This window comes from Anthonomus grandis, chromosome 20, assembly GCF_022605725.1.
Source record: "Anthonomus grandis grandis chromosome 20, icAntGran1.3, whole genome shotgun sequence".
Lineage (NCBI taxonomy): Eukaryota > Metazoa > Arthropoda > Insecta > Coleoptera > Curculionidae > Anthonomus > Anthonomus grandis.
Genome location: NC_065565.1, coordinates 2690844 through 2714929, shown reverse-complemented (window position 1 = coordinate 2714929; position 24086 = coordinate 2690844). Strand labels below are relative to the sequence as shown.

Here is a 24086-nt window from a genome sequence, read left to right as displayed (position 1 = left end):
TTGAAAAAGATACTTGCTATTCCGATATTTGTGCATTAAAGGAACAGCAAAACATATCTAAATTCGTTAATATAAATTATCCAACACAGTTGCCATGTAGGCCTCATTCACCCGTTGATAATCGACCTAGGCTTCTTTTTGTGGGTGGAAACTGTAGTAGAGTGTTCCTGAAGAAATTGCGTCTGAAGTTTGAAGCTAACTACAAAGTCCAGTGTTTCCTGAAGCCAGGAAGTACAAACAATGAACTGATTTATACTGCATCATCTATGGTTAAGGAATTTACAGAAAATGATATGTTGATTTTAATGTTAAATGGTATTTGCTCATCATTCGATATTTTAAAAAAAATTATACATTTACACAGCAATAGTTTAGTGATGACAAGCCCTTACATGTATCCAAACCATAATGTAATTTATAATAGCAATAAGGCTCTCTATAGAATATTTCACGCCAATAATATTAATCTAAATAGAATTTTAGAGTCTAATCATGCCAGCAACTTTGGATTAGATTTGGCATTATTATTGTATACCCATATTTTAAAACATTTCAAAAGTAGCATTTCATCAAAAAATGTGTCCACAATAAAACCAAGTAATCAATCTGAACTTCTAGATACTGACTGTGATAGGGATTCTTTTTTATAGATAAATACACAGAAGATGAAGCTCACTCACATTCTATAAATAACATTAAAATTAGCATGCGAAAAGTTTCAGTAGTTTTATTTTAAGTATACAGTCTCTAAGAAATAAAATGGACGAGCTTCATCTTCTACTTGATTCATGTGATTTTCCTGATATTGTATTACTAACTGAGCACTGGTTAAAGCCTAACGAATGTTTCTTAATATCTGATTATATTCCTATATCAATTTTTTGTCGGCAACACTCCATACATGGAGGAACAGCTATTTTAGTTAAACAAACAATTGAAGCTTTTTTCTGTAAAATTAATAAGTATGATAGCTTTCTGTTGGAGAAGGTTTCTGAATTCTCCCTTTGTTTTTGTAAGCGATTTAATTTATATGTTCTTTGTGTTTATAGACCACCCACAGGAGATATTGGTATGTTCCTGGACAAACTTGATTCTCTATTATCCCAATTGTCTCTACACTCCATAGTTATATTGGCTGGTGACTTTAATATTAACTTCACTGATGTAAGCTTGCCATCATATCATACATCCCTTTTAAGTATATTGGAATCTTATGACTTGAAGATGCATGTTCTTTCACCCACACGTATAACATCCTCATCTGCAACTACTATTGATTATTTGTGTACAAATTTAATTGATGTGTCATGTAGAGTACTCTCATCTGGTATTTCTGACCATGAAGCCATTCTCGCTAGGATTCCATGCAACACTGTATTTCCTTCATCTTATTATATAGGAAGAATTTTCAGCAGAGCAAATTTTAATGCTTTTTCTTCTACTGCAGCTTTGGTTAATTGGAATGCAGTTGAAATGGCTCCTGACTCGTTTACTTTGTTATTTCATGTGCTATGTGACAAGATCAATCAGTGTTTTCCTAAAAAGAGGCTTAAAATGAAAAAAAGGAAACCATGGGTCACAGCAGGCCTCAGAACTTCAGCTAAAAACCTCCGTTTTTTGGCTAAGCTGTGCAAGTTTACAACTAATGCAAACATTATTCTTTATCATCAGAAATATCGTAGTCTATATAGAAAGACGATAAAAGCAGCTAACGTTAAATATTATAGTGACCGCTTGAATATGTCCTCAAATAGGCAGAGAGAATGTTGGTCAATTATAAATGACTTCAGGCATTCTCACAAGAAAGTTTCAGAACCAGAAGTAAGACCAAATAGTTTAAATGATTATTACTGTAATATTCCTCATTTATTGCTCAAGGATGTGAATACTAATATTGATCCTTTGCATTATATTCAACAAGTGTCAGTTCAAAATTCTTTTTTCTTTTATCCTGTTAGCCTTACTGATGTTAGAGATGCAATTAAAAGCTTAAAAAACCATAAATCAGCTGGAGCTGATGGAATATCATCAAAATTACTACTCCTTTTGCCTGACTCAGCATTGAATGCCTTAGCTTCTGCCATAAACAATTCCTTTCATAATGGCATCTTTCCAGCATGTTTGAAGGAGGCAGTGGTTATCCCTCTTTATAAGGGTGGAGATGTGAGTGAGCCTTGTAATTTCCGTCCAATTTCTATATTATCTACCCTCTCCAAGATAGTTGAAAAACTTGCAAAAATCAGAATTTTATCTTTTTTGCAACATAATTGCATTTTATCTGCAAATCAGTTTGAATTTCAAACGGGAAAAGGGACTCATGACGCTGTTTTCGGCTTTTTGGAGAGTGTCTATGTGTCCTTAAATTCTGGAGAGTCCGCGGCGGCAGTGTTTTGCGATTTATCCAAGGCATTTGATTGTGTAGATCATGGAATACTGCTGTCTAAGCTCAATAATTATGGCTTTAGAGGTGTGGCATTGCAATGGCTGGAATCCTATCTGTCTAATCGTACCCAAAGAGTTACAGTATCTGGATGTTTATCCGATTCCAGATCCCTTAAAACTGGAGTACCTCAGGGTTCAGTGTTAGGACCACTATTATTTTTGCTCTATGTAAATGATTTGGGTTCATTAAAACTGCAGGGCAAAGTGGTTCAGTTTGCTGATGATACCACCATTTTATGGAATCATAGAGATTCTGATAATGTTAGAGCCCAGGTTTTTGAGGATCTTAAGATTTTATCGGAGTGGTGTGCTGCAAACAGGCTTGTATTTAATGTGGGCAAAACCTTTATTATGGGATTTAAGTGTGACGTTCAGGGCCTTATGTTTAGTGAAAACTCCCCCTTGCAAAACAAAGAAAGCTGTAAGTTCCTTGGTATTACTATTGATGGTCGCCTTCGCTTCAAAGATCATATCCTAAATCTTGCATCAAAATTATCCTCTGGATGCTTTGCAGTAAGAATGGCGGGGCATGAGCTGGGAGGGGTAGTTGCACGTTCAGTGTACTTTTCTCTTATTGAGTCCCACCTTCGTTATGGCTTGCCTTTTTGGGGTTTAAGCAACAAGGGATTATTAAACATAATTTTTGTGATTCAAAAAAAGGCAGTTAGATACCTATGTTCCGCTGGGTTAAGAGATTCTTGTAAACCTCTCTTTATATCTTAAAAAATCCTAACTCTTTTTTCTCTTTTTATCTTAGAAACAGCTACTCTTATTCATAAATGTCCTAAACCTCCCTCTAACACTGGTCATATGACTCGCCAGGTTAACGATTTTCCCTTAGCAATCCCTACATCCTCCCTCACCAAGAACTCACTTATATACCTTAGCAAAAAAATTTACAACCATGTTCCTCTATGTATCAGACAAATTTTAGAAGTTAAGAGATTCAAAAAGGAATTAAAATCACTTTTATTATCCAGGGCATATTATAGCCTTGACGATTTTTTCAATGATACCTTTTAACCTGTGCTTTGACATCATTTTAGTGTTTTAGTTTTGTTTCCTGTTAAATAATTTAATTTACTTCTTCTAAATTCTGTTTTATTGACAGCTTTACTTATTTTTTAATGAAATTTATCAAAAAGATGCTTTTTTTTCTCAATCTGTTTTGTTATGATTCATTTTGGTAATGTGTGTAAATGTTATGGTAAAGTGTTTTAGATGTTATGTTTGTTTGAAATTTGAAATTTAAAGTAAATTTGGAATTTTTTAGTTTTTAGGATGCTTGTACACAAGATTTTGTTGTCTTACGTAATATAGCACATTTTCTTTCTTCTTTCTTTCTATACACGTTCAGGTGGCTGGCAGTCCTTGGATGGCTTGCCTGTCCGGCTTTTATCGTCGCTCTCTACACACGTACAGTTTGTTACTAGTGTTTCTGTCGACAGTTTTCTATCCGATGATGTCCAAACTAACATTGGGTGACTAGGTTTCTCCCGTAACAACTTAAATATAAGTCCCTGTCAATGTCAGTGAATGGAGAAGTGCTACTTTTTATCGATTTTAAACAAGCATATAACCACGTCCTAAGGGTGGAGCGGTGTTAACAAAATCGGAAGGAATCTTTCAACCTTTTATATTATGAATATTGGCCTATAATAAGAAAACGCCATCTTCCCTGTAAAATAATTAAAACCGATAGAGTGAGATGGGCCAGCCATGTCAAAGGACAGGAAAATACAAGAGTTGCTAAATTAGAACAACTACGACTACGATAGAGACAACTATATTGTCGTAGCATCAAGTCTTAGAACTCTGAATATCGAGTTAATAATGAACAGAGTCCAGTGGAGGAACATTTTTGAGTCAGTCAACACCCACCTTGAATTGTAAGAGCTACAGAGAGAGAGAGAATTCCCATTAGAGAATAATTTTTATTCCTCATCAAATTTTTCAAAGACCTATAATGTTTTTAAGTATTTTTAGTATTAGTTTTGTGTGACGCCGTAATTTATTTTTGATTTTCGACTTACGTGAATAAAACTTAGTTTCTGGCTTCTCTTTTTTTTGTTATTTTTCGTTCCTTATCTATTTATTTATTTTATTGAAATTGCACGAGTAAGTTATAAACATAATCGAGGACTTAGCCAATGGCAGTAATCATCCTTTCACTCATTTTGGATTTTTCAGAAATTTGTTTGTTCTCAGAAAACCCTTTGCCGTTTCGATTTTTCTATTCTATTCTTGAAACAAATTGTGTTAATAACCACTAAAACCACTTTTAGTATGAAGACTGTTAAATCATGTACGATCCATCTATTATCCCATGACGTAATTTTTCACCAGACAGTTTATCAATGTATGATACCGCAGAGTTCATTGCTTATTTATACCCAAATGATTCTTATTTTTTTCTTAGTGACAAAAATCGAACGTTATATACCTCAAGACTAAAGTAGCACTTTCTATCCTGATGCGAAAAGTTTGTAATCCGACCGAAGGGAGGACTTTAACTCGCTCGAGAGATAAAAGTACACTTTAAAACTAAAGTTTTCTCAGATAAGTAGATAATTTTCTTGACATAAATGACAATTTTTACCTGTAAAGTAAATAAAATAGAAAATAATAGAATTTAAAATATACACCATATCCAATTAATTACTTAAAAAATAGTGGCATCAAATCGTACTTTTTTAGATTGCAATATTTTACTTGTCCACTTAAAATAACCACCAAAAAAACAAAACTATAAAAAATTTAGGAGATTTTTTATTCTTATTTAAATGAATAGCCTACAAAATCCTAATAATAGAGCTCATTTTTGGCGGCCTCTTTTGATGTGGCTTAGTAAAAATTCTCATTAATTTTATTACGGAGAGCGGAGATCGAAGATATTCATATTAAGGAAATAACTATCGATTCCCTTGAAAATCGTTGACGTTATATAATTTACATAAATATATGTAGATATTTACAGTTTCTGAGAGAAATAATGTTTTAAATATTCATTTGACTGTAAGATTTTAATCATAGAACTTAAATCATAAAAAAATTTGTGGATCTCATAAAAATTTGATTATTTATATTTAATAGAGTTAAAATATATATTTAATAAAAGTAGGAGAACATTAACACAGAGAGATTAAGAAAAGATTTTTAGAAAATATATTTTGCGTGAATTAGCAAAAAACCACAGACATATATTCAGTTATCTTTGATTATCTTATACAACTCTTAACAGAAAACTTTTATATTTAGTCAAACATTATTTCTAATTATTTTAATAACTAATTATTGTAAAAAATTTACGTGATTTATATTGGTAACAAGATTGTTGTGTTTTCCAGTTAGGCTTAATAAAACACACTCAGTGTGAGGTAATCTTGTCAGACTACCTTATTACTGTCAAAGTGGACTGTATTGGTTTAATTAAAAAACATTCTTTACTTAGGATTATTTTATTAAGCAACAATACAAAAATACTTCATGTTAGAAGCCCTGTCTTGCTTACAAGAGAAATATTTTTACTGCCTACGTCGACTATAAGGAAGCCTTCGACTCAGTACCACACGAATGGCTTATAAACATTTTAAAAGTGTATAAAGTTGATGGTAATACTTTGTCTTTTCTAGAGAGCGCTATGTCAAGTTGGAGAACAACGATCCAGCTCGAAGTACAGGGTAAAAGCGCAGTAAGTACAAACAATATTCCAATTCGAATCTTCCAAGGGAACTCACTGAGCCCATTATGGTTCTGCCTTGCTATGAATCCTCTTTCGAACCGTCTTAACTCTACCAACTATGGGTTTAGCATCCCAAATAATAACACCGAGATTGCAAAGTTAAATCACTTACTGTATATGGATGATTTAAAAATAATGGCTGCAACTAGGAACCAGCTAAACCAAATGCTGCAGATAGTAGAAGAGTTCTCCAACGACATCGGCATGCAATTTGGACTAGATAAATGCCGTACTCTCAATATAATCCGAGGAAAAATTCAGCCAGGAGAATATCAGATGCAGAATGTCCAGACCATCGAGGCCATGGGCGAACACGAAATTTACAAATACTTGAGGATGAAACAATTACAAATGATTGAACAACAAACAATGAAATGCGAACTGACTAACGAGTTTGTGAAAAGGGTAAGACAAGTTTTGAGAACCAATCTCAACAGCAAAAATATGTTTAAGGCACTTAACTCCTACGCATGTTCAGCTCTTAGTTATTCTTTTGGGGTAATTAATTGGAGTAGGACAGAAATAGAAAGGCTACAAAGAAAAGTGAGGACCATACTTACTAAAACGCACAACCACCACCCTCGAAGTGCCACTGAAAGAACAATGCTTCCCCGCCACCTTGGAGGAAAATGATTAATAGATCTGGGTAAACAACTTGAAAAACAAATCACTAACTTAAGATCTTATTTTTACAGGCAAGGAGAAAATTCCACGCTGCATCGCGCAATAAATCAAATAGACGATTCCACTCCTCTACAACGCTGAGCGAAGAAGCGCGCAGCTACCATCATGCGGACCAGGAGAAACTTCGCATCTGGATGGAGAAGCCCCTTCATGGGCGGCATCCTAATGAGATCAGCCAAAATCATGTCGACACTGCTTCGTCGAACTATTGGTTGGTATCAGGCAAGATGTTTCCAGAAACCGAGGGCTTTCTACTCACCGCCCAAGATCAGGTTATACCAACAAGAAATTATCTCAAGCACATCGTCAGAGATCCGTCCGTACAAAACGACAAATGCTGGGATGGATGCCAAACAACAGAGACAATCCAGCACATAACAGGAGGATGTCAGGCCTTTTCAGCGACAGAATACAAAGAACGGCACGACTCAGTTGGGAAAATTTTACATCAAGAGCTGGCAATGAAGTTGGAACTTATTACAACAGAGAAGGTTCCGTATTATAAATATACTCCAGAACCCGTAGTGGAAAATGACCGATATAAGTTATATTGGGACCGCAGTGTACTGTAACATGTGATCAACATGTAAGGCATAATAGACCAGATCTTATTTTAATAGATAAAATTTCCAGGAAAACAACTCTAATTGACGTAGCCATACCGAACAACAATAATCTGCAAGAGAAACACACTGAGAAAATCGCCAAATACAGAGATCTAGAAATTCAAATCGGAAGGCAATTGTTACAGTTTATTTTCGTCAGATACATAAAGAATAAGAAAATAAAATGAATCTAAAATGTTAGCGAAAGCATAGCTCGATTATAGAAATTTAGGAGGCAATTTCTAAGTTATTCTGGTGCTAAAATTAATAAAATAAACAGTTATCATTTCAGTATTAATTCTATTTTTGATATCAATAATTTTCAACCCTTATGATGAAACTCTTGGAAAGGATTTTTTTTAATTGTTTTAATTTCACTAATGTCAGAAGTCATATCCTAGCCAATAAGATCCCAGCTCATTCTCCTATATCCCTACTAAAACCATTTCTGGCGCGAAAATCTTTGACCTCTAGGAGTCTTGAAGAACAATCCTTTGAAGAAGGTTATTTCTTGGTATTTTTGCCGATTTTACTGCCATGAAAAGTTGAAAACTCACCTTTTGGGTATTTTAGTTTGTGGATACTAAATGCCATACTGCAATAGTGCAGGATTATAAGTGGTGTAGTTAAATCCCAACTTTTTTAAGGTTCTTTGTTTAAGTGTCCAGTTTTGTGTTCCCGAGAAAAGGCCAATTCCATTGGTAAGTCCTAATATTTTGATTTGGCATCTTGGTTTATGATAATCTACATATTACACATGTAATTTTATATAAGTAGACTCACGCATACCGTTAAGTTTAACCATCAATGCTTATATCTACTTACTCTATTGGCGACTCCTCAATCTGGATATTCCTCCTCTTTCAGGCTTTTTTTTTTATCCCCCGGTATGGTCTTTATCCACCATTATAAGAGGTAGAAATCTCCACTCATCTACTCCAATAACGTCCACAACATCTACATTGACATTCACTGTTAAACCGATCCACCTAGGTCACCCATCGCAATCATGCAGTCCTTTTGGAGCCAGGTTTGATCAATGTTTGTGACGTTTAGTGAACCATGCAGTCAGTAAAACAACCTAACCAGTAAACCAAAGTCTTGTCAACATTCATTAGCTTTACTGTAGTATATTAGACTAAATACTAACCTCAAAATTACATTGTTACCACTCTCATCATTAGATTTTACTACCACACCATTGTTTTGGATAGTTTCATAATAACTAGGTACATATTAGTTATTTTATTGAAATAGACTGTATAGATCTTGTAAACTGGATAAATAGGCCTATTTCGAAGGTACTCATGCGAACTTTTAGCCCCAAACAACATAATATAAGATTTTAGTCTTGATATAAACACTATATTTAGGAAGGGCAACATAACTTGTTCTTAAAATAATAAGTTTGATTATTAATTTTTCTTTTAATATAGATTCACTTAAAACTGTCTGTTCTTCCTTGTGAGATTTTCTTTCAGGTTTATAGGTCCTATAGTGCCTTTAGTAATTTTCTGTTTTCTTGGTCATCGGGATTTTCTTATCCATCTGGGATAAAACAGGTGGCGCTTATATTTTATTGATCTCTTGTTTAATCCACGCCACTCTACCAAAGTGGTTAGTGCTAGTCGGCTTCCCTTTGAGAAGATTCCCCGAGCTGTCTCTATAGCCTATAGTAAGTCTCCCTCCTTCCATTGGTTCCCTTGTACCCACTTTCTAACCCTCACTCCCCATATCTTTACTCTCCTTTTTCCTTCCTGTTATTCCCCATCCCTCCATTCAAATTTAATTTAATCCAAGTATAATTAAAGCAATATTAAAGTATTAAATTTTTATTGATTAATTATAATTATTAATTCTTTATTTTTATTTTTTTTATTTAACAAATTGGCGCCTGACAACGGGTATTGTTTTGTTTTTTTTGCCACATTTTTTTATTTTTTTTTAGTATCTTGTCTTGTCTTGTCTTGTTTTGTTGATGGCTTTGCTGCAAGGCAATTGCCAGCCCGATTTGGGGGAGACTCCTTCTTTGTCTGGCTCTGGACCATGCAGGAATCTCCGAAATATCTTCTTATATTACAACTTTGCTCGTTCTGTTTAGCTTGTGACTATAGCTTTGTCTTGTGTCGGCTTTATGGTTTGTGGCTATAATACGGGAGGAAAACGTTAGTATTACAACAAAAGGAATGAGGGACCACACCAAGCACTAAAACAAGCGGGATTGTTGGATACAAGAGGGATATTGGATAGTTGAGCTTCAAAGTTTAATCTTATTGATATTTATAAATCGCATGATTATTTCTATTGATTCGTCGTCGGGGGCAGACAGAATTTGAGTTATGGATAATAGTGATATTTTCTTTATTAATACAAAAATTCAAAACAAGTCTAGATCGGGTATATTTTTAATAGGGCATTCAAAAAATATGTGGTTTGGGTCATCAAACATACCGCAGTCGCAATAAGGGCTATCTTTCATTTTAATCTTATATAGATGGGCGTTAGTCAGGCAATGACCTGTGCGCATTCTAATTATTGTTGTAACGTGATTTCTATCGAAAAGATGATCTTTAAATTATTTACTCCTGACATTAATGTGAAGGGAAAACTGATTTTAGTTAAATGAATCTGACTGAGAGCCGGGATCAATATCCATATCAAAATTTTGGTTGAATAAAAAGGTTTTTATTGTTCTTTTATTGTTTTCTGACATATTTAAAAATGCATCGATGATGCTTTTAACTTCATCTGGGTACCAAGAAGATTCATGAGAATTAAAACTATGAACTGCACTTGTAGAAGGCATTTGTGTTTTGAGACTGTTTTCTTTTCTTAATGAAAAAATTGGAGAGCTAGTTTCTTTTTGGGGTCTAGAGTTAGGGGAAATTAAATTATCATTATGTGCCTTTACATCATAACCTTTATGAATTATTCTTTTCTTTGTATTATTTTCAGAGACTACTTGTTGGTATGATCTTTTAATAGGGTCAGTTTTTGCATGTTGGGTTCGTCTTTGTGATGGTTGGATTACATTCTCTTTTAGATTGTTCTTTTCAGGACTATTTAGGTTTTTAATATTGGGGAAGTCAGAAGGATGATATACAAATTCATTACGTGTCAAATAGGTCTTTTTAACAATTTCGCTTGCATCAAAAAAGGGAATATTTTCGAATGCCATTAACTCTTTTATGTTTTTTTGCCTAGTATATTCGGGGCAGCTTTTGTCTGTAGATTTATGGGGACCTTTACAATAAAAACATCTAGTTTCGCAAGGGGGGTGCTCCTCTAAATCAGATTTTTTTTCCTCACCACATGTGAAGCACCTTTCTTTGCCTTTACGGTTAGTGCGAGTATGACCATACCGTAAACATCTAAAGCATTGTGTTACAGGGGAGATGTATATAGAAATGGGTTTTTCCAGTCTATAGATATTTAGGGATTTGGGAAGACAAACACCTTTAAATGTAATAAGAACCGAGCCAGTGGATTCATATGTTATATCTTTGTCTTTAATTATTTTTCGGTTTAATCTTTTAACCTCTAGAATTTCTATGCCGGTATCAGTTTTAGAACATTCTAATATTTCTTTTTCGCCTATTTCTATGTCAATTTGCCTGACTAACCCTTTACAAGTCACAAAGTTAAATGGAATATAGATTTTATAGCCCTTATTTAACAGGGTTTTGTTTTTAACAAAATTATTTGCAGACAGGAAATTAATGAATTCTACAGAGATTCTGTTTAACCCTTTATTTTTTATTTTTTTAACGTCTGTCAGATTTAGGTTAAAAATGTCTCTAGCAATTTTAATATTATTAAATTTGCCTACATTAAAACCCACTTTTTCAGTGGATTCTAAATAGACAATAAATGGGCCAGTATCATTTTTAGAATAAAAAACTGGTTCTTTTTCCAGGTTGTTTTTTTTTAATGTTTGAAGCCTCTATTGAAATACTACAAACATCAACATTGCCATTATCTATACCGTCACATTCTTTTAGCATTGTTGCCATGGGCTGGGGGGGGCGCCCTTTAACCACTTAGAATAAGCTCAACTTACCTTTTAGACGCGCAGAAACAGAAAATAAATTAGTAGGACAAGATCTAAACACAGCCTCCAAAAATTTACTGTAGCCTGTCTCGCGATCGCAAGCCGAATGTTTTTTAGTATCTTTTGAAATACGTTTATGTTTTGACAGTAAAAATTTATAGGTTAGCGCATCCTTAGTTCTTCGATTAATACTCAGCCTTATATTTGGTGTTGCTACAGTGTAGGGACCACTTGATGATAAGATTGTTTGAGTATCGATATAAGTATATCTTAGCAGACTTGTTGCGACTCGATTTTTTTTTTTTTGCGATTCAGGTTTACTGTTTGTTGAGGTTGCAAAAACAGCAATACAATAGTTTTTGGTTATATTATTTTGTATTATTATATATTTTAAAGCGATGGGCGTTAATGATATATGCGTTCGTAATGATAGTTAATTTTTTTCCCTTAGTTTTAGGTGGTTTAGTTTTTACCTTTAATTTTTGGATAATTCCAGCTTAGATTTTTGTTTTTTTTTTTGTTTCATATAGCAGTATTTTGTCTTTTTTTTTGTTTTTTTTTTAACTGTTGGGCGGGTTTGTGAATTTATTCACAACTCATAACGTTGTTTTTTTTTGAAGTTCTGTTAACAAAAGAAAATAATAATATTTTTTTTTTGCTTTAGAGACTTAATATTTTTGTTTTCATTTCTCATTCTTTTTTTTTATTAATTTTAGCGGACTTTTCGTTAGTGATTTTTTATGATAGATACTGGTTACGAATAGCTTGAGTTTTCTTTTATAATTTGTCTTTACTACACGGCTTAGATAAAATGGATATTAATTTGCTTATCACGGAAGAAATTAAATATGAACTAGCGATACGTGGGATTCCTTTATCGGGTACTTTTGCTCAAAAACGTGCTACTTTGCGCGAGGTCATACAATTAGAACGTGATGGACATACACCACCGACTACTTCCTGTTACGATTCTGACAGCGAGTTGTCAATTTGTGAAGCAAAATTAATTACCCTTTCTCGCGATATAACAAATTTTGATTTTAATAACAGAGCAAACGAATTCCGTCGCATTTTTACCTTACTTACGCATACTAGATCTCGCTTAAACCGGATTTTATGCATCGAAAGATCCGAACGAGATGCGAAAATAAAGATTGAGAAGAATTGCCATGAACTGTTCGATCGCTTGGTGCTTGTAAAAGAAGGAAACTATATTCCTGTACAAACTCACTATTCTGCAGCCAACCATCATCGACTCGAATCCGCTAATCACAGTATATTGGATACAAATAACCCCAATGATTCTCAACCATTATTAGTTCCTCATACAACTACCCACAAAGACCCAGCCATCGTTCTTGATCTGATTAGTTTAGATGAAAATCAGAGACAGTCATCTAGTCAGTCTGTTCTAACTGTATCCCACGATAGATTAGAGCCAGTAACTGACTTAGTAAGAGAAAACTATCCGGAGTCATCTGACCTTAATAGTCACACAAATATTCCACATTCCTCTTTTAGGCCTGTTGATATTCAACCTCCTTCTTTACAATTGTCTTCTCCCCAAGGTGTAGATACTTCCCTACCTATATCTCAGAGACGTCGTGACTCAATGATCGCAGAGGGAGTTCCAGAACAAATTCCACTCTCAGCAACTTTGAATCCGACAAATGGTGTATCAGACAATTACCGTCAGTTTTTAGGACATTCCTCTCAAGTTCCTCACTCAACTTCTAACGGGCGTTTAAATAATCAGTTAGGTACCACATCTTATGATCAGTATTATCCAGGTTATTTCCAACATGGTGAACCTAATGAAAGACGTTTTCGAATAAGGTTTATGGATTCGGAAGTAGATGCCTCACGACAAGTACATACTGATGCATCTCATATCATAGATGAAACTTTAAGTCACCCTAATCCAGTTGTGGATCTTGCCAATCGACTTGACAATTTTGAGTTTTCTCCATTAAGAGGACAACCAAGTTGATATTATATAAATTCTCCGCCTTACAAGTATCACGATGTGTCGTCGTGGAACTTAAAATATAATGGTCAGTCTAGTGTGACAGACTTTCTCGAACGCCTTGAAGAGCTTCGTGTCTCTAGAGGAGTCTCCAAAGAACATCTTTTAAAGTCTGCCCCAGAACTCTTTACAAAAGATGCTCTCCTTTGGTTTCGGACAAAACGCTTTTCCCAATGGGATGATCTACAACCTCAATTACGAGTTGCATTCCAGCCTTTTGATTATGAGTTTAGGCTTTGGGATGAGATTCATCACCGAACTCAAGGTTCCCACGAACGTGTGGTTAGTTTTGTCGTAGCTATGGAAGCATTATTTAGAAACCACCCGGTTACAAGTTATCAGAAGAAATCTGTTACCTCACATTCAGCGAAGACTTGCTACAGAGCGTATCAACACTCTTGATGAACTATTGTATCTAAGTAGATCAATTAAGGAAACTGAAGCACGAGTTCAAAGATTTGCTTCTCCTCCTACAAATTACCGGAATTTGTTGGAACCATCGTTAGCTTATCATAAACCCTCTTGGCAACCTTAACAGTTAGCTTCAATTAAACCAGCTATTGTTAAATAAAAAAATAAAAATAAAAAAAAATAAGAATTAATAATTATAATTAATCAATAACAATTTATTACTTTAATATCGCTTTAATTCTACTTGGATTAAATGAAATTTGAATGGAGGGATGGGAAATAATAGGAAGGAAAAAGGAGAGTAAAGATATGAGAAGTGAGGGTTAGAAAGTGGGTACAAGGGAACCAATGGAAGGAGGGAGACTTACTATAGGCTATAGAGACAGCTCAGGGAATCTTCTCAAAGGGAAGTCGACTAGCACTAACCACTTTGGTAGAGTGGCGTGGATTCAACAAGAGATCAATAAAATATAAGCGCCACCTGTTTTATCCCAGATGGATAAGAAAATCCCGATGACCAAGAAAACAGGAAATTACTAAAAGCACTATAGGACCTATAAACCTGAAAGAAAATCTCACAAGGAAGAACAGACAGTTTTAAGTGAATCTATATTAAAAGAAAAATTAATAAAATCAAACTTATTATTCTAAGAACAAGTTATGTTGCCCTTCCTAAATATAGTTTTTATATCAAAACTAAAATCTTATATTATGTTGTTTGGGGCTAAAAGTTCACATGAGTACTTTCGAAATAACCCTATTCATCCAGTTTACAAGATCTATACGGTCTATTTCAATAAAATAACTAATATGCACCTAGTTATTATGAAACTATTCAAAACAATGGTGGTAGTAAAATCTAATGATGAGAGTGGTAGCAATGTAATTTTGAGGTTAGTATTTAATCTAATATACTACAGTAAAGCTAATGAATGTTGACAGGACTTTGGTTTACTGGTTAGGTTGTTTTACTGACTGCATGGTTCACTAAACGTCACAAACATTGATCAAACCTGGCTCCAAAAGGGCTGCATGATTGCGAATCACGCCACTCTACCAAAGTGGTTAGTGCTAGTCGGTTTCCCTTTGAGAATATTCCCTGAGCTGTCTCTATAGCCTATAGTAAGTCTCCCTCCTTCCATTGGTTCCCTTCCATTGGTTAGCTTAAAGCTACTCTTTAACTCTTAACCATCCTAACAGTGACAGTCTAAATAGAGAAAACGAGAAAAAAAAAGAAACAATATATAAAGCATAAATACATGAAGCATTTATCTTTTAGAAAACTAGACTATAATTTGGATTGATTTAAAAACAAAAGTCTATCTATAATATTTCCTATACACATTTAAGGAAGTATTAAATATTGGTTAATAAGTGTTAAAGAACTTAACGGCATTATAAGTAAAAGATCGGTCCAACAGAGTCGTGAAATAGTGCGGCATGATCAAGATATTGTATCTAATATTTCAAGTGTGAACCTGGTTTCTTGGTATTAACTTTTCAGAAAGATATTCAGAACTAACATATAATCGATAAAGAGAAAAGTAGAAGTGAAGAATTTGAATAGGTAAGGCAGCGTTAACCACCTCAACTGAAATATAGAGTCTGATATATGATTAAACTTTCCGAGGTAAAAAATAAATCTTCTTGCACGCGCTGCACGCGTTGCAGGCGGTAACGATTTATTTGGTCTAAGCAAGGATAATAAATTATAAGGCACTAATTTAAAATAGATAAAACAAGAGCCACTACGAGTTTTTTCCTAGTTTTAAAATTTAAAATGTGTTTATTGGCATAAAGCATACGCATGCGTAAATAACACCACTGCAGAAGATTGTTAACATATTCCTTAAAGAATTGTCTATTTTAAGTCCCAGAACCTTCACAGTATCAGAGAATAAGATAGTATCGTTATCCAACTGAATATGAACAGTTTCCATTATATTTTTATGTGATCCTCGGTTTGAAAACAAAACCATTTTTGTTTTATTAGGATTACTGACAAGGTTATGCTCTTTTGAAAATTGATTTATTACATTCAGATCAGCATTAATAGTATCAGCTACGTTATCAAAATTAGCAGAGTCAAAATAATGTATGTATTGAGTGTCATCAGCATACTGATGTATTTCAGAATCCTTAACAAGACCGGGTAAATCTGAAGTATATATAAGAAATAATAATGGGCCTAGGATCGACCCTTTGTGGGACACCAGAAATAATATTTTTCGAAACAGAACATTCAATATTTAACCTCACTTTCTGGGTGCTATGCCACAAGTAAATTTTAAAAAAGGACAAAACAATATCACTACAGCTATAATATTTCATTTTTATTTATTTTGCTACAGGGCTTTTCCCTAAACCTTTTTTATTCCCTACTACCCTATAGCAGCCTCACTATAGGTTTACAGGCAAGGGTGGCTTGGCCGTAGTAGGTTGAGCAATAAGAACTACTGGGTGTAGAACTCAATACTGGTTTATTCACAAAAATTAACAACTATTTATATCAGTCTTAAGATAACAATTCGAGGTAATTATACAAATCAAGGTGAGCATCGTAATCATAATTTTAACTATTTACTAATTTCGACCTTGAGAACTTATAGCAAACGTGAGCTTAAAATCCATCGCAAACACCTTGACCGGCTAATATAAACAATTTTATATAAATATGTATGAATATTTAAAACTACCAAAAAATGTAAAATATTTAAAAAATGTCGTTTAGACATATTCCCCGCTCTCTCTGCTTTCTGCTGGAGGAATGTTTAAGGGTCGGAGTTCTACCATCTCGGATGACGGCTTCTAATGTCGATTCTAGTTCTGCTGGACTTAGATTTCCTTTTGGAGAGTCTTTTTTCATTACTACATACTGAAAGAACTCGTAGCATTTTAGTCAATGACGAAAAACGGCTCCAATCCTCCCCTTGTGCAGTTATACATGCTTGATGACAGTTGATCTTCTTTAGTCCTTCGTCAATTTCGGGGATTTCACTGTTTATAGGCCATTCTTCTCGGTTGCACAGCCAATTCGGTCCTTTCCACCATAATTTTGATTCTCTTAGAGCGGTAATTACAATGCCTCTTAATATTACGTCAGCTGGATTATCTTGAGATTTGACATGGTTCCACTTCTGCGCTGGTATTAGTTTCACAATTTCGAAGACTCGGTTGGCGACGAAAGTGTTCCATCTTGTAGTATCTCCTTTACTCCAGCCTAGTGTGATCATTGAATCTGTTCAGGCATATACTTCTTTGCATTCTATTTTTAGGGCCTTTTTTGTTTTGTCCATTAATTTAGCGAGTAGTACGGCAGCACATAGTTCTAGTTTTGGAAGGGTAGTCCGGTTTCTTGCTAGAGCCACTTTGGATTTGGCCTGTAGCATAGTAATATTAATCTCATTTCCACTTTTCGTTATACTGTACATTACTGCACCGTATGCCTTTTCGGACGCATCGCAGAATCCCACCAGATTAATTTCTTGGTTGTCGTATTGGATCCATCTTGGAATTCTGATTTTTGAAATGCTGGTTGTTTCTTCTTGAAATTTTTGCCACTTCTTGTAGGGTTCTCCTTCGACAATGTCATCCCATGCTAATTTTTGAAGCCACAGATCCTGAATGATTAGTTTTGCTCGAATGGTAAAGGGTGCTAACCATCCTAATGGGTCAAATATCTTCGCGATTTCTGACAGCATCTGCCTTTTAGTATTGCTGGTTCTTGTTATTGCATTGACTTTAAAAAGGAAACTATCATCAGCTGGACTCCATAATATTCCTAGTGATTTCTTGACCTCTTCTTCACCAATTTCAAGAGTGCTCTTTTCTTTTAGCTCTTCTGGGATTTCTTGTAGAAGGTCTTTGGAATTGCTGGACCATTTTCTCAGTGTAAAATTACCGGATTTTAGTAATTTTATTAGTTCATTTTGAAGTTCCTGTGCTTCTGTGACACTGTTAGCACCCGAAAGTACGTCATCAACATAAAAGTCTTCCAGGATAATCTTCGATGCTTTTTTAAAGTTTCTTTGTTCATCTTGAGCTAGTTGGTGAAGAGTTCTTATGACTAAGAATGGTGCCGGGCCTGTTCCATACGTTACTGTGGTTAATCGGAATTCCTGTAGTGGTTCATCTGGATGCTCTCTCCAGACAATCCTTTGATATTCCTGATCTGCACTATCCACTTTTATTTGTCTATACATTTTTTCTATGTCTGCTATAAATCCAAGTCTGTGTTTTCTCCAGCGTAGTAGAATGTCTGCCAGGTCATTTTGTAATCTGGGTCCGGTATGCATGTTTTCGTTTAAACTTTGTTTGTTGGTTGTTTTACATGATGCGTCGAAGACTACTCTAAGTTTCGTAGTTGTACTTTCTTCTCTTGTGACAGCTTGATGAGGTATGTAATATTTTCCTTGATTATAGGCGTATTTGGGCACTCTTTCCATGTGCCCAAGCCTTATGTATTCTTCCATAAATTGTCGATACTGGTCGTAGAGGCTCTTATTTTTTACAAACTTTATCTCTAATTGTTGAAATCTTGCTATGGCTCGGGATTTTGATTCTCCTAATTGCGGTGGATACTCTTTGAAGGGCAGCTTCACTGTATAACTTCCATCCTTGTTTCTTTTTATTGTTTTTTGAAAGAGTTCTTCACACACTTGGTCTTCTGGCTTGATTTGCTGTTGACATGAGACTTCTTCCATTTCCCAAAATTTGGTCAGTTGATTATCTTCTTCTGTTCTTGATATCATGCTCTTTATTTGCAGGTGTTTACTCTTTTCACTGATGATCATTGTTCCAGAAATAATCCAACCAAATTTTGTTTTTTGTCCTATTAGTCCATCCCGTTTTTTGAGCCCTTCTAGTATTATTTTCCCGTGTTCTTCTGCTCCTAGTAGTACGTCGATTGGTCCCGTTGTATTGAATGTGGGGTCTGCCAGAATAGTATTTTCCCATTCTCCTGCGTCTATCTCGTTTAACGGTTCACTCGGGAGCGCCTTCGTAATCCTTGGTAATACTAGCAATTCTGTTGTGAGTATGTAGTCGCTGGGAAATCTTGGCCTTAATTGGACTTTTATTTTTGACTTGGAAACACTCGATTCATTGTCGCCGACTCCTGATATTTCGGCGCGTATTTTTTGTCTTGGTAAAGCTAATGCTTGTGCAGCCTCTTCAGAAATAAATGACGACTGGGAGCCTTGATCAATTAACACTCTTAATAAATGGGACGTGCCGTCGTATGATGTGCCTTGTATTAGCGCTGTAGCCAGTAGAACTTCTTTTTTATCGGTATTGTTTCTTTCTTCAGCTGCGTGGTGAGTGCTTTGGGGGTGATTTCTTGAATTGTTATTTCTTGTGTTCGATTCATTGTATCTAGAGTTGACAATATTGGGCCTGAAGTTCGGTTCGTTGTTTCTCCTGAAGCTGTTTTGGTAGTTCTGTGGCCTTGAGGTGGAGTTTCCATTTCTTGCGTTTGAAGTGGCTTGTCGGTCTTGATGTAGTAAAGTATTGTGGGGTCCACTGCAGATTTTGCAGTTGCTTGTTGCGGTGCAACTATCTCTCGAATTATGGCTTAAACATCTGGTACATAGTTGATGATCTTTTATCATCTTCATTCGGTCTATTGGTGATTGGCGCAAAAATAGATTGCAGCGCCAAATATTATGTCCTCGGTAGCATAGTTGGCACACTTGATCTCTTGGGAATCTATCTTTTTTTTCTGAGTTGAGTGCTTCAAGTGACTGAAATCTTCTTTTTAAAAATTCTAAAATGTCTTCTAGTGTGGCGACTTTTAGAGGGTCTTCTAAAGTTTGCTTTTTGTCGTTTCCTGGTCCCATTTTCTGCATATTATTCTTCCTACTATCGGGTACCACGATGACGTGTCGTAGCCTAGATTCTTAATGCCTTCTAGGCATTCAGTTGTGACATCATACAGTTGTTTAAGTTTTGGCACTGATTCGTACGTAATTGTCGGAAACTCATAAATCTTGTCTACTAATTTTGATACAATGAGACGTTTGTTTTGATATCTCTGCTTCAATAAATTCCATGCTGCGGGGTAGTTTCCATCTGTTGCAAGTAGGTGCTTGATAGTGCTTTGTGCTTCTCCTCGAAGAAGGGATTTGGGGTGCTGGAGCTTTTGTGCATTTGATAATTTGTCATTTCGATGAATTATCCTGGTAAAAAGATCGTCAAACGTGGGCCATTCTTCGTACAGTCCGTTGAATGTTGGAATGTTAATTGTTGGGATGGGTGTGTTGTTTGATAGATTTTGGCCCTCCTTTATTTTTTCGTCTAGCTTCTCTATAATATCATGGTATGACCTTTTAAATAGACGGTCGGCAGATAAATATTCCTTGCTTGTAATGCCTTTGCAGAGGATCTCGTTGTGAAGTTGCTGAATGGGACCCCATTGATTCTTGGTGTCTTCTTTTAGAAATTCATAGCGAGTTGTAGGTTTATCTCTGCAGAGTTCTTCTTCAATTTCTTCAATCAAAAATTGAAACTCTTAGACTACTACTTCTTTTCGTCTTAGTATTGCTTCGTCTTCTTCATGCTTCTTTTCTTCTTCTGGTTTTTTGCACGTCTTCAAATGGCTTTTTAAATTATCGTACAATCCCTTAATTTGGTCCAAGTATTTCTTCGTGAAGTAACTATGACTGAATTCTCCGATTTTTCTAAGCTTCTCGTCATTTTCTACAATTGCGTCCCATATTATGTCTCCCTGTTGGTTTCTCTGAGTAATATATGATGATGTTTTTCTTGAGTTTGAATCTTTTTTTACATTGGTTAGAAGTTGTTCTAATTCTCCCGCTAGCTCCTGCTGGCGGAGGGCAATTTTATTCGTTTCTTCCATTACTTTCTCGATGATGGGCGCGGCTGTTTTGGCTTGACTGACTTGTCTGTTTTGACTGACTTGACTGCTTTGATTGGCTTGACTGTTTTAACTTGACTTGTCTGCTTTGACTGCTTTAACTGCTTTGATTGGCTCGACTGCTTCGATTGGCTTGATTGCTTTGGCTGCTTTGCTTTGACTGACTTGTCTGCTTTGGCTGCTTTGATTTGAAGATGGAGTCGGCCCTTTTTGGCGGTTGCTCCTGACTTGACTTGACGATGGAGACGGCTCTTTTTGGCGGTTACTCCTGGCTTGACTTGAAGATGGAGGCGGCGTCGTGGGCGGCAACTCCTTTTGTTTAACTCGAAGATGGAGGCGGCGTCGTGAGCGGCTGCTCCTGGTTCAATTAAAATCCGGCTCGAAGGACCATGAAAAGATCTAGGGCTTTTCCCTAAACCTTTTTTATTCCCTACTACCCTATAGCAGCCTCACTATAGGTTTACAGGCAAGGGTGGCTTGGCCGTAGTAGGTTGAGCAATAAGAACTACTGGGTGTAGAACTCAATACTGGTTTATTCACAAAAATTAACAACTATTTATATCAGTCTTAAGATAACAATTCGAGGTAATTATACAAATCAAGGTGAGCATCGTAATCATAATTTTAACTATTTACTAATTTCGACCTTGCGAACTTATAGCAAACGTGAGCTTAAAATCCATCGCAAACACCTTGACCGGCTAATATAAACAATTTTATATAAATATGTATGAATATTTAAAACTACCAAAAAATGTAAAATATTTAAAAAATGTCGTTTAGACAATGATCGATGACATCAAATGCTTTCGAGAAATCAAGAGCTATCATAATGGCTGAAATATTTAAGCTCGCATGATATTATCGGTGACGTTTAGAAGTGAACTAGCTATACTATAATGATTCCTAAAACCAGATTAATAAGAAGGGAGGATATTATTTGACATTAGAAATGATGACAGCTGCATATAGACTATTCTTTCGAGAACTTTGGAGATTACGGAAAGCAAACTTATCGGACGCAAATCTTGAACACTTTAGGACTGGAGGATTTCAGAATCAGACATACCACCGAATCACGCAGGCCTTGGGAAAATATCCTACCTCCAAACAACAATTTATAATATGAGTGACATGATCCAGAATATCAGGGAGACATAAGTGTAACAATCAGAGGCATTGGACCTAATATTTTTTATAGTATTTTGGTCTACTAAAGAAAAATTAATAGATCAAACGAAGTTACCTAAGTGATGTTCGATCTTAATTATATCCAAGTCTCAACGAAGTAAATAAGTAGCAATGTAGTACCCTCCGAAGGCAGGTATGACCACACAGTTCCAAAGAAAAATTTAAAATCGTTATTTATCCGTATCTGTAAACCTACATACCTTGGCTGTGAATATCATTCTGGTCAAAGCAAAACAAAATGTTGTCTGTTGTTTATATCTAGGGAAGTTGAAAGGGTAGGGAGGGACTTATTTACTTCGTCGAGACCTGGATATAATTAAGATCGAACATCACTTAGGTAAGTTCGTTTGAATTACATCTCAGGTCTCGACTTGTAAATAAGTAGCAATGTATTTATTTATTTATGTATTCATACCAAAAAGTATAAAGCTTTTACACAAGTCAGTCAAAAATATAACTCCAAATAAAAGTATTAAACTGTAAAATTCGTTTTACCTAAGAACAAAAATAAAACACATATAAGCCTAAAAAGTAATGCTTAAAAACACTTAACACTAAAAGTCAAGAGACCCAGCCTATGCAATAGCACTGAAATTTGAGCTCAGGAATTCCTCAAATGAATAAAAAGCATTGGTGACTAAAAAATGTTTTACCTTTGTCTTATAAGCATTAAGAGGCAAATCCTTAACGGAGACCGGCAGGACATTAAAGAACTTAATTCCATAATAAGACACGCCATTACGGGTACGCTCGAGTCTCCTAAATGGTGTCACCAAGGAGCCGCTATTTCTGGTGTCATGACTGTGAGTGATAGCATGAGTCGCAAACCTGGGTGAATACCCTAATGAATACAAGGCACAGAAGTATGAAGGCGCTTGGTAAGGTGAGAACTCTCAGAAGCCTGAAGTGGACCCTACAACAATCCCTGTATCCAATCTGCACAATCACTCGCAGACATCGACGTTGCAATGCAAAAATCCTGGGCATATGCGCTGAATGACCCCAGTTTAGTAAGTTATACGTCATTAGAGAGTGAAAATATCCAAAGTAAGCTGTCCTGAGAGTACCTGCGGAGACAGACCCAGACAAATTGCGAATCAAGAAAGTACACCTTGATAATTTGGTTGACAATTCATCTATGTGACCTTGCCACGTCAAACCACTATCCAATCTAACACCCAGAAAATCCACAGACACACCTAAAGATTGTTGCTGGAAATCAACGTCCCGAAGGGAAAACATTATATTTTGAGTTTTGGACTCATTTAAGCACAATCTATTGGAAATGCGCAACTCCTATTAGTACACAGGGATGTAGTATCATCAGCATACAAATAGAAAGTGCAATCAGGGTGACAAGTTGGTAGGTCATTAACAAATATAAGAAACAGGATAGGCCCGAGAACGGATCCCTAAGGCACTCCATGCTCAATCGACAAACTCTGGGACCTACACCTCCCAAAACAAACAAACTGACTTCGGTCACTCAAGTAGGACTGTAGCAGTGACAGACTTCTCGAACAAAATTTGTAGTGGTTGAGCTTTTGAAGAAGGATATTATGCTCCACACAATCAAAAGCCCTAGATAAATCGTAAAATGAGGCTTGGGAGTACAGAGCACTTTCAAATCCGTCAAGCACCACGTCACACAGGTTCTGGACCGCACCAGTGGTGGAGTGTTTCTTTCTAAACCCATGTTGGTTCACATAAAATAAAGAGTTTTGGTCAAAATACTCCTCTATTTGAGACTTGAGTAAAGACTCAAAAATCTTTCCAATGATAGGCACCAGAGAAATGGGACGGTAGTTTTCAACATCCACTTTTGAGCCCTTTTTGTGAATAGGAATGACCTCAGCAATTTTAAGACAGAATGGAAATGTGCCCTCAAAGATAGCCAGGTTGATTAGTTTGGTCAGGGGAACAATAATTAAATCCTTAATAGTCTTTATGAGTCTGATATTCAAATCATATGGATCATTGCTTGCACTATTCTTCATGCCATCAATCACCTGACGGACCTGGATGAAAGTAACTTTGAATGTCAACATTTTGTAAACAAA

At 35.6% G+C, this 24086-nt stretch overlaps 1 long non-coding RNA gene across 1 annotated transcript; it reads right to left on the bottom strand.

The window, feature by feature from the left end:
* Positions 1 to 9289: 9289 nt before the first annotated feature.
* LOC126747792 (uncharacterized) lies at positions 9290 to 11670 on the bottom strand. The gene is made up of 2 exons (XR_007664409.1): positions 11534 to 11670; positions 9290 to 9618 (listed from the first exon to the last, which is right to left on the bottom strand). It is a non-coding gene; the product is annotated as an uncharacterized LOC126747792 (long non-coding RNA).
* Between the last annotated feature and the right edge of the window lie 12416 nt (positions 11671 to 24086).